Source organism: Lepidochelys kempii, chromosome 3 (assembly GCF_965140285.1).
Source record: "Lepidochelys kempii isolate rLepKem1 chromosome 3, rLepKem1.hap1, whole genome shotgun sequence".
NCBI classification, from domain to species: Eukaryota; Metazoa; Chordata; order Testudines; family Cheloniidae; genus Lepidochelys; species Lepidochelys kempii.
The window spans coordinates 75,448,568-75,454,812 of NC_136382.1; positions in this window are offsets into that span (position 1 = coordinate 75,448,568).

A 6,245-nucleotide genomic window follows, 5' to 3' on the forward strand; every position below is an offset into this window, starting at 1 on the left:
TCATTGTGAAAGCATTCAGTTGTTGAATTGAATCAGATGCAACAATGGCCATTGCCTTCATCTACAGCAATGATCAATGTTGATACCTGTATCTTTTCATGGAGACCAAAACACAATGGTATAAAAATGGCAGGGCCAGGAAGGCTTTGAAAAAGGTCACTATATAGGTAACATTAACATATTCTTCTGTCTCTCTCCTTCACTTCCTGGATTTTATAGATTTGAAAATTTGCACTTGTTTTGTAAAAATAGAGTGTTAAGGTGCAAAAAATCTAAGGAAAGGCACATAGCAATTAATGCCTGACTAATCTAATTGCCTTCTATGATGTGATAACTGGCTCTGTGGATGAGGGAAAAGCAGTGGACATGTTGTTCCTTGACTTCAGCAAAGCTTTTGACACAGTCTCTCACAGTATTCTTGCCAGCAAGTTAAAGAAGCATGGGCTGGATGAATGGACTATAACGTGGATAGAAAGTTGGCTAGATTGTCAGGCTCAATGGGTAGTGATCAATGGCTCTGGGTCTAGTTGGCAGCCGGTATCAAGTGGAGTGCCCCAAGGGTTGGTCCTCGGGCCGGTTTTGTTCAATATCTTCATAAATGATCTGGAGGATGGTGTGGATTGCACCCTCAGCAAGTTTGCAGTTGACACTAAACTGGGAGGAGTGGTAGACACGCTGGAGGGTAGGGATAGAATACAGAGGGACCTAGACAAATTAGAGGATTGGGTCAAAAGAAATCTGATGAGGTTCAACAAGGACAAATGCAGAGTCCTGCACTTAGGACGGAAGAATCCCATGCACCGCTACAGACTAGGGACCGAATGGCTAGGCAGCAGTTCTGTAGAAAAGGACCTAGGGGTTACAGTGGACGAGAAGCTGGATATGAGTCAACAGTGTGCCGTTGTTGCCAAGACGGCCAATGGCATTTTGGGATGTATAAGTAGGAGGATTGCTAGCAGATCGAGGGACGTGATCGTTCCCCTCTATTTGATATTTGTGAGGCCTCATCTGGAGTACTGTGTCCAGTTTTGGGCCCCACACTACAAGAAGGATGTGGAAAAATTGGAAAGAGACCAGCGGAGGGCAACAAAAATTATTAGGGAGCTGGAGTACATGCTTTATGAGGAGAGACTAAGGGAACTGGGATTATTTAGTCTTCAGAAGAGAAGAATGAAGGGGGATTTGATAGCTGATTTCAACTACCTGAAAGGGGGTTCCAAAGGGGATGGATCTAGACTATTCTCAGTGGTAGCAGATGACAGAACAAGGAGTAATGGTCTCAAGTTGCAGTGGGGGAGGTTTAGGTTGGATATTAGGAAAAACGTTTTCACTAGGAGGGTGGTGAAACATTGGAATGCGTTACCTTAGGAGGTGGTGGAATCTTCTTCCTTAGAAGTTTTTAAGGTCAGGCTTGACAAAGCCCTGGCTGGGATGATTTAGTTGGGGATTGGTCCTGCTTTGAGCAGGGGGTTGGACTAGATGACCTCCTGAGGTCCCTTCCAAGCCTGATATTCTATGATTCTAATCTTCAGTCCTCTTTGTCCAGTTGCAGTCTAATAGACACAAGTTATTATAAATAGACAATTGGAGCAGAATTTTGGCATTTTGAAAGTAGACGCAAACTTTGTATGGCTAAACATGGAAAGTAACTCGTTATGGGATATGGGACTTGAGACATTGGTTCTCAGATAATACATTCATGGTGTGCATCATAAAAAAAGCCTGGGTTCAGCTCTTTATTAAATACTCTGAAAGAGAGTTACTGACTTAAGTATGTAAACGTTTGGCTAGTGGATGGTCTTCTGTCATGTCATATTTATCATACTGTAAATCAGCACAGAATTCTCCCTTCTTTGACTATTAGAACATGATTGTTGTTCTGTGATTTCTGTTATACTGTCACAGTACATGTCATTTTGCTATATTTTCATAAACATTCTTCATTATTTCTGCAAGAGGTTATATTTACCTGGGTTTTTTATTTTTCCCTATTCTATTCTTCCTCATTAATACAAATGAAGAATGTTCACTTTGACATCATTCTTACCTGTAGTATGTGTGATGTCAGAATATTATTTCTTTTAACATCATATTTTTACACAGCTTTAATAATCTTCTATTTAAATATATTGCTTTGAGGTAAATGTGATCAACTTTGTACAGTTATGCCAGCAGAGCATTTTAAACTCCTATCTTCTAGTGACCCACACAACTCTTTATAAAACCTTAGGTTGAACTGTGAGGGACAATTAAGTAGCAAAAGTGATACTGGGAATATAATGTTCTCAAGCAAAACTTAGAAGAGGATTTTCATTCTTCAGAAGACAATATATCATAAGTACCACTGCACCCAAGATTTAAGATGTAAAATGTAATATTTTCACAAAGGTTTGTTTTGAACTATTTCCTCCCCTGCACTAATCTTTCCCAGTATTATGGTTAAATGTTTCTCTGTTACTGCCTATTCTTATTATCTTAACGTTGTCTTGAGCAAAAATATACACTCTGCCATTTTTTCTTCTGATACCAGTCTTTGCCATGGGAATGAATTTTCATTGGACTTTAATGTTTAATAAATTCTCAGCCTCCTAATAGATCCAGATGCTCATGATTAAAAAAATCACAGTAAGATCTGGAAAAAATAAATGATCTTAACAGACATTTAATAGTGTAGTCATCCTTATTACAAAGACTAAGGTAAAAGAGAAAACGGTAACACAATGGATGTACGTGATGACTGTAATCTCCCAATTGTTTCATGTGAGCCAGGCTTAAAAATGCACCATGGTGCATTGTGGTCCTTAGCATAAGTAACACACTGAGGATATTTATCAGAATGATGTGGAAGTGGGAGTTAAATGTTGTACTTCGAAGCTAAAGGCATGGAAAGGAAAATGATCCTTGTTTCCTCTGCTGCAGTCAATTGCAAAGCAGATGGATTTTTCATTTTATGTAGAGATTATAGTATGGAGCATAAAGTCAGGAGCTGGATTCTTGGTGCCTGATTGTTCTGGCTGTTTCCCATGCACCCCTTAGGGCCATAGCTAGTCAACAGAAGTTAGAACAGCCCAGAATTAGGGAAGTACAAAGGTGACATACAACCACCTTTTACACCCCTACTTCTCCAGGTATAGAGCCTCAGTTCAGCATACCATTTATGATATACTTAAGCCCATTCTTATTTAGCAAAGGACTTAAAAACATGCCTAAAGTTGAACATGTGCTTCATTAATAGATTTTAAAGTGAGACTGGATCATTATAGAGACAAGAGAAGAGCCCTGTGTATGCTTAAAATCCTGACTCTTTCATCAGTGGAAGTCAGTCCACTAAAAGATATTGCCTCACGCTCCTTGTCTCTCTAAAATCCTGGGTCCAACATGGCTGCAACAACACTGCATACAGCAGGGATCATTATGATCATCTAGTTGGATCTCTGATTTCACACCAATTAGTGAATATCACCCCTTAATTAGAGATGAGTGAGAAATGGTTTTCTTGTCCTATGAAAATGGGAGTTTTCAAAAATAAGGACCTTTTGAAATTTTTCTCAGAGAGAAAAATTTTACCCCCGTAAAATAGCCAATAAACTGGTGATTACAGAAATCATCTGGGTTTCCCAAGTCCCAGCAAAGTACCCTAATTACTAGGCAATTAGCTATATTAGGATGAGGGTGGGTATCTGTAGTTTTGACCAGAAATGCCATCCTGGTCCTGATAGTTTGATACATTTCCATGAAAAGTTTTGGTTTCAATGAAAAAATTTTTAGTTGAAAAATTCCTGACCAACTCTACCCATAAGTTCTTTGCTAAATAGGGACATAAGTGAAAATCTGTTTGCAAATTTAGTCCTCTGAGTCTTCAAAAAAAGTATTTTTGGTTTTCTTTAAAGGGACTTGAGTTGGGATTAAAAAGTTTTCAAGACTGTGATATAACCTGAAAATTGCATGTCGGTAATTGCTAAATTTACACAATTACAAATGAATTCATACAGCTGTCAGTTTCAATTGTTTCAGGTTTTTTTATATAAGCTATAGTTAAATACTAAAAATGATGGGAATGTTTAACAGAATAGTGATTAAAATAGTACATTGTCAAAACCATTTCATTCTGGCTAATAATATAGAAGTGTACATCTGTAATATTTTGGCTTATTATGATAAATGATTTGCAATAAAAATAATATCCAGAGTCTTCCAAAAATGTTTTCATTAAAATGGAATTGGAGAGAAAATAGTTTATGTAAAAGCAAAGGTATTTACAATATTGCAGTTTGAATTTTTAATAAATATATCTCAAAATATTTTAAGCCTGATTCACTCCAGTTTAACAAAAAGTGTGATAAGTTTAACACTAAGCTGCTAGCCAGTTCATAAATAGCTGTTAAGAAAAATCCTAACTAATTTTTAATGAGCTTTCATTTAAAAAAAACTTTTTTTAATGAGAAGGTAAATTTTAGAACAGGCAGATAAAACATTTCTTGGTTATTTGACTACACAGAGAGAAGTACAACCCAAATATTTTACTATGGAGTCCTAGTCCCAAATAACACCATCTATAATGTGTATCAGACATGTTTTCTTCTATGTAGTTTTTTTTCCCCTTGTAAATCTATGGGATGGTTTGAGCAGTAAAATCCCAATCCCACAAACACTAACAGATGTTCAACTTTAAGCACATGGATAGTCCCATTGACTTCAGAGAGACTGCTCAAATACTTAAACTTAAGCATGTGCATAAATGTTTGCAAGAACAAGGAATAAGATTCTGCTCAGCATCTGTAAAGATGGCAGAATCTAGCCCTTTATTGACTATATCTGGTTAGACCTACAATATCTATGTCTTTGTTTTTCCTTTCATTTTTCTACTGGGCTCTAGATAATAAGGTGAAATGTCTATACCAGTTTGAGGAGTAAGTAATTCTTTCTTCATTAAGCCTGGTAGTGTAAGAAATAATAATGATATTTATTGATTTGGCCACTTAGCCTTATGCTGCATGAGTTAGTTCTATAACAGAAAATCTAACAATTTTATATTTCTATTGGAATTTGGAAGAAAAAAGTCATAGAAACCTTTCTGTTTGTCTTAGATTCTGTAAAGATTGCTTTTTACAAAATCACAGTCTTGGGCCAAATATGATTTGAAACCTTCCTTTTAATGTGAAAATCATAGTCCTGGCAGGGTCTCATTTCTTTGTATTGACAGTACATACAGGTTTTGTATTTTAGGCTGTGGAAGGCCTGTACTCATAGGTAACTTGTGCTGACAAACATGATTATTAGCTGAACTTTGATCATTCTTTTAAAAGCTATGAACCAATGCAAGAAAAATAGTACCCTTTATTTTCAGTTAAATGTTTTGCCTTTTCCTTTGTATTATTCCCATTTTGAAAAAAAAATAATATTCAAATATGCCAAAAGTGGTTTTGACCGTCTTAAGTTCATCAACCAAATGTACCAGATTCTTTATCATATCAATACTAACTCCTGGGAAGGTGAGATGATCAAGTCTACAGCTTTTCTAATGGTTAAAAGCACAGACAGTGACTAGGATATGAGTAGTGTGTTATTTGAGTGAAGCAGCAGGGGAGTGTGTGATTGATGATCTCTGCCCTCTCCGGGAGCTATCTCTGCATTAATGGAAATGATTGCAAAGGATTTGAGAGATAAAAGGATAATCTCCATAGTTAAAACAAAATAAAGTGTAAAACTGTCATGAATAATTTTAAACTTTTTTTTTATCCACTCAGTTAGTAGAGAGAGCGTGCACATCTTCATTTGGGCCTCTAAAAATGGAAGAATGGTAAACAATCATTGTGCAGCAGACTTTGTTAATAGTGTCTATTCTGTTTCCATTAGAACCATTGCACTTGCCATGGCCATATAGTTGTCTTTGAACCATGTCCGGCTAGCACAGCCATGATACTTATTGGTTCTCCCTTTGGCTGCAAGGGATGCCACCTATCTTTGAGAAGAGAAGTAATTTTAATCTTTTAAGTAAGTAGTGGTAACTAGATCGTACTCCATGGTCCCCAGATGCCTTTCGCACCTTGCCATTTACCCAAAGCCGCATATTCCCAATACCAAGTTCTCAAACATTCCATTTCTCCCTCCTACCTCCCCAGAAAAGGTCTAGAATAATTTTCTTTGTAAATGAAAGAAATCACACTGGACCCTGGATGTAAAACAGTATAGAGAGGGGAATTTAAATTCTACCACTGAGTTTGTCTTGCAGAAAGCACATTTAT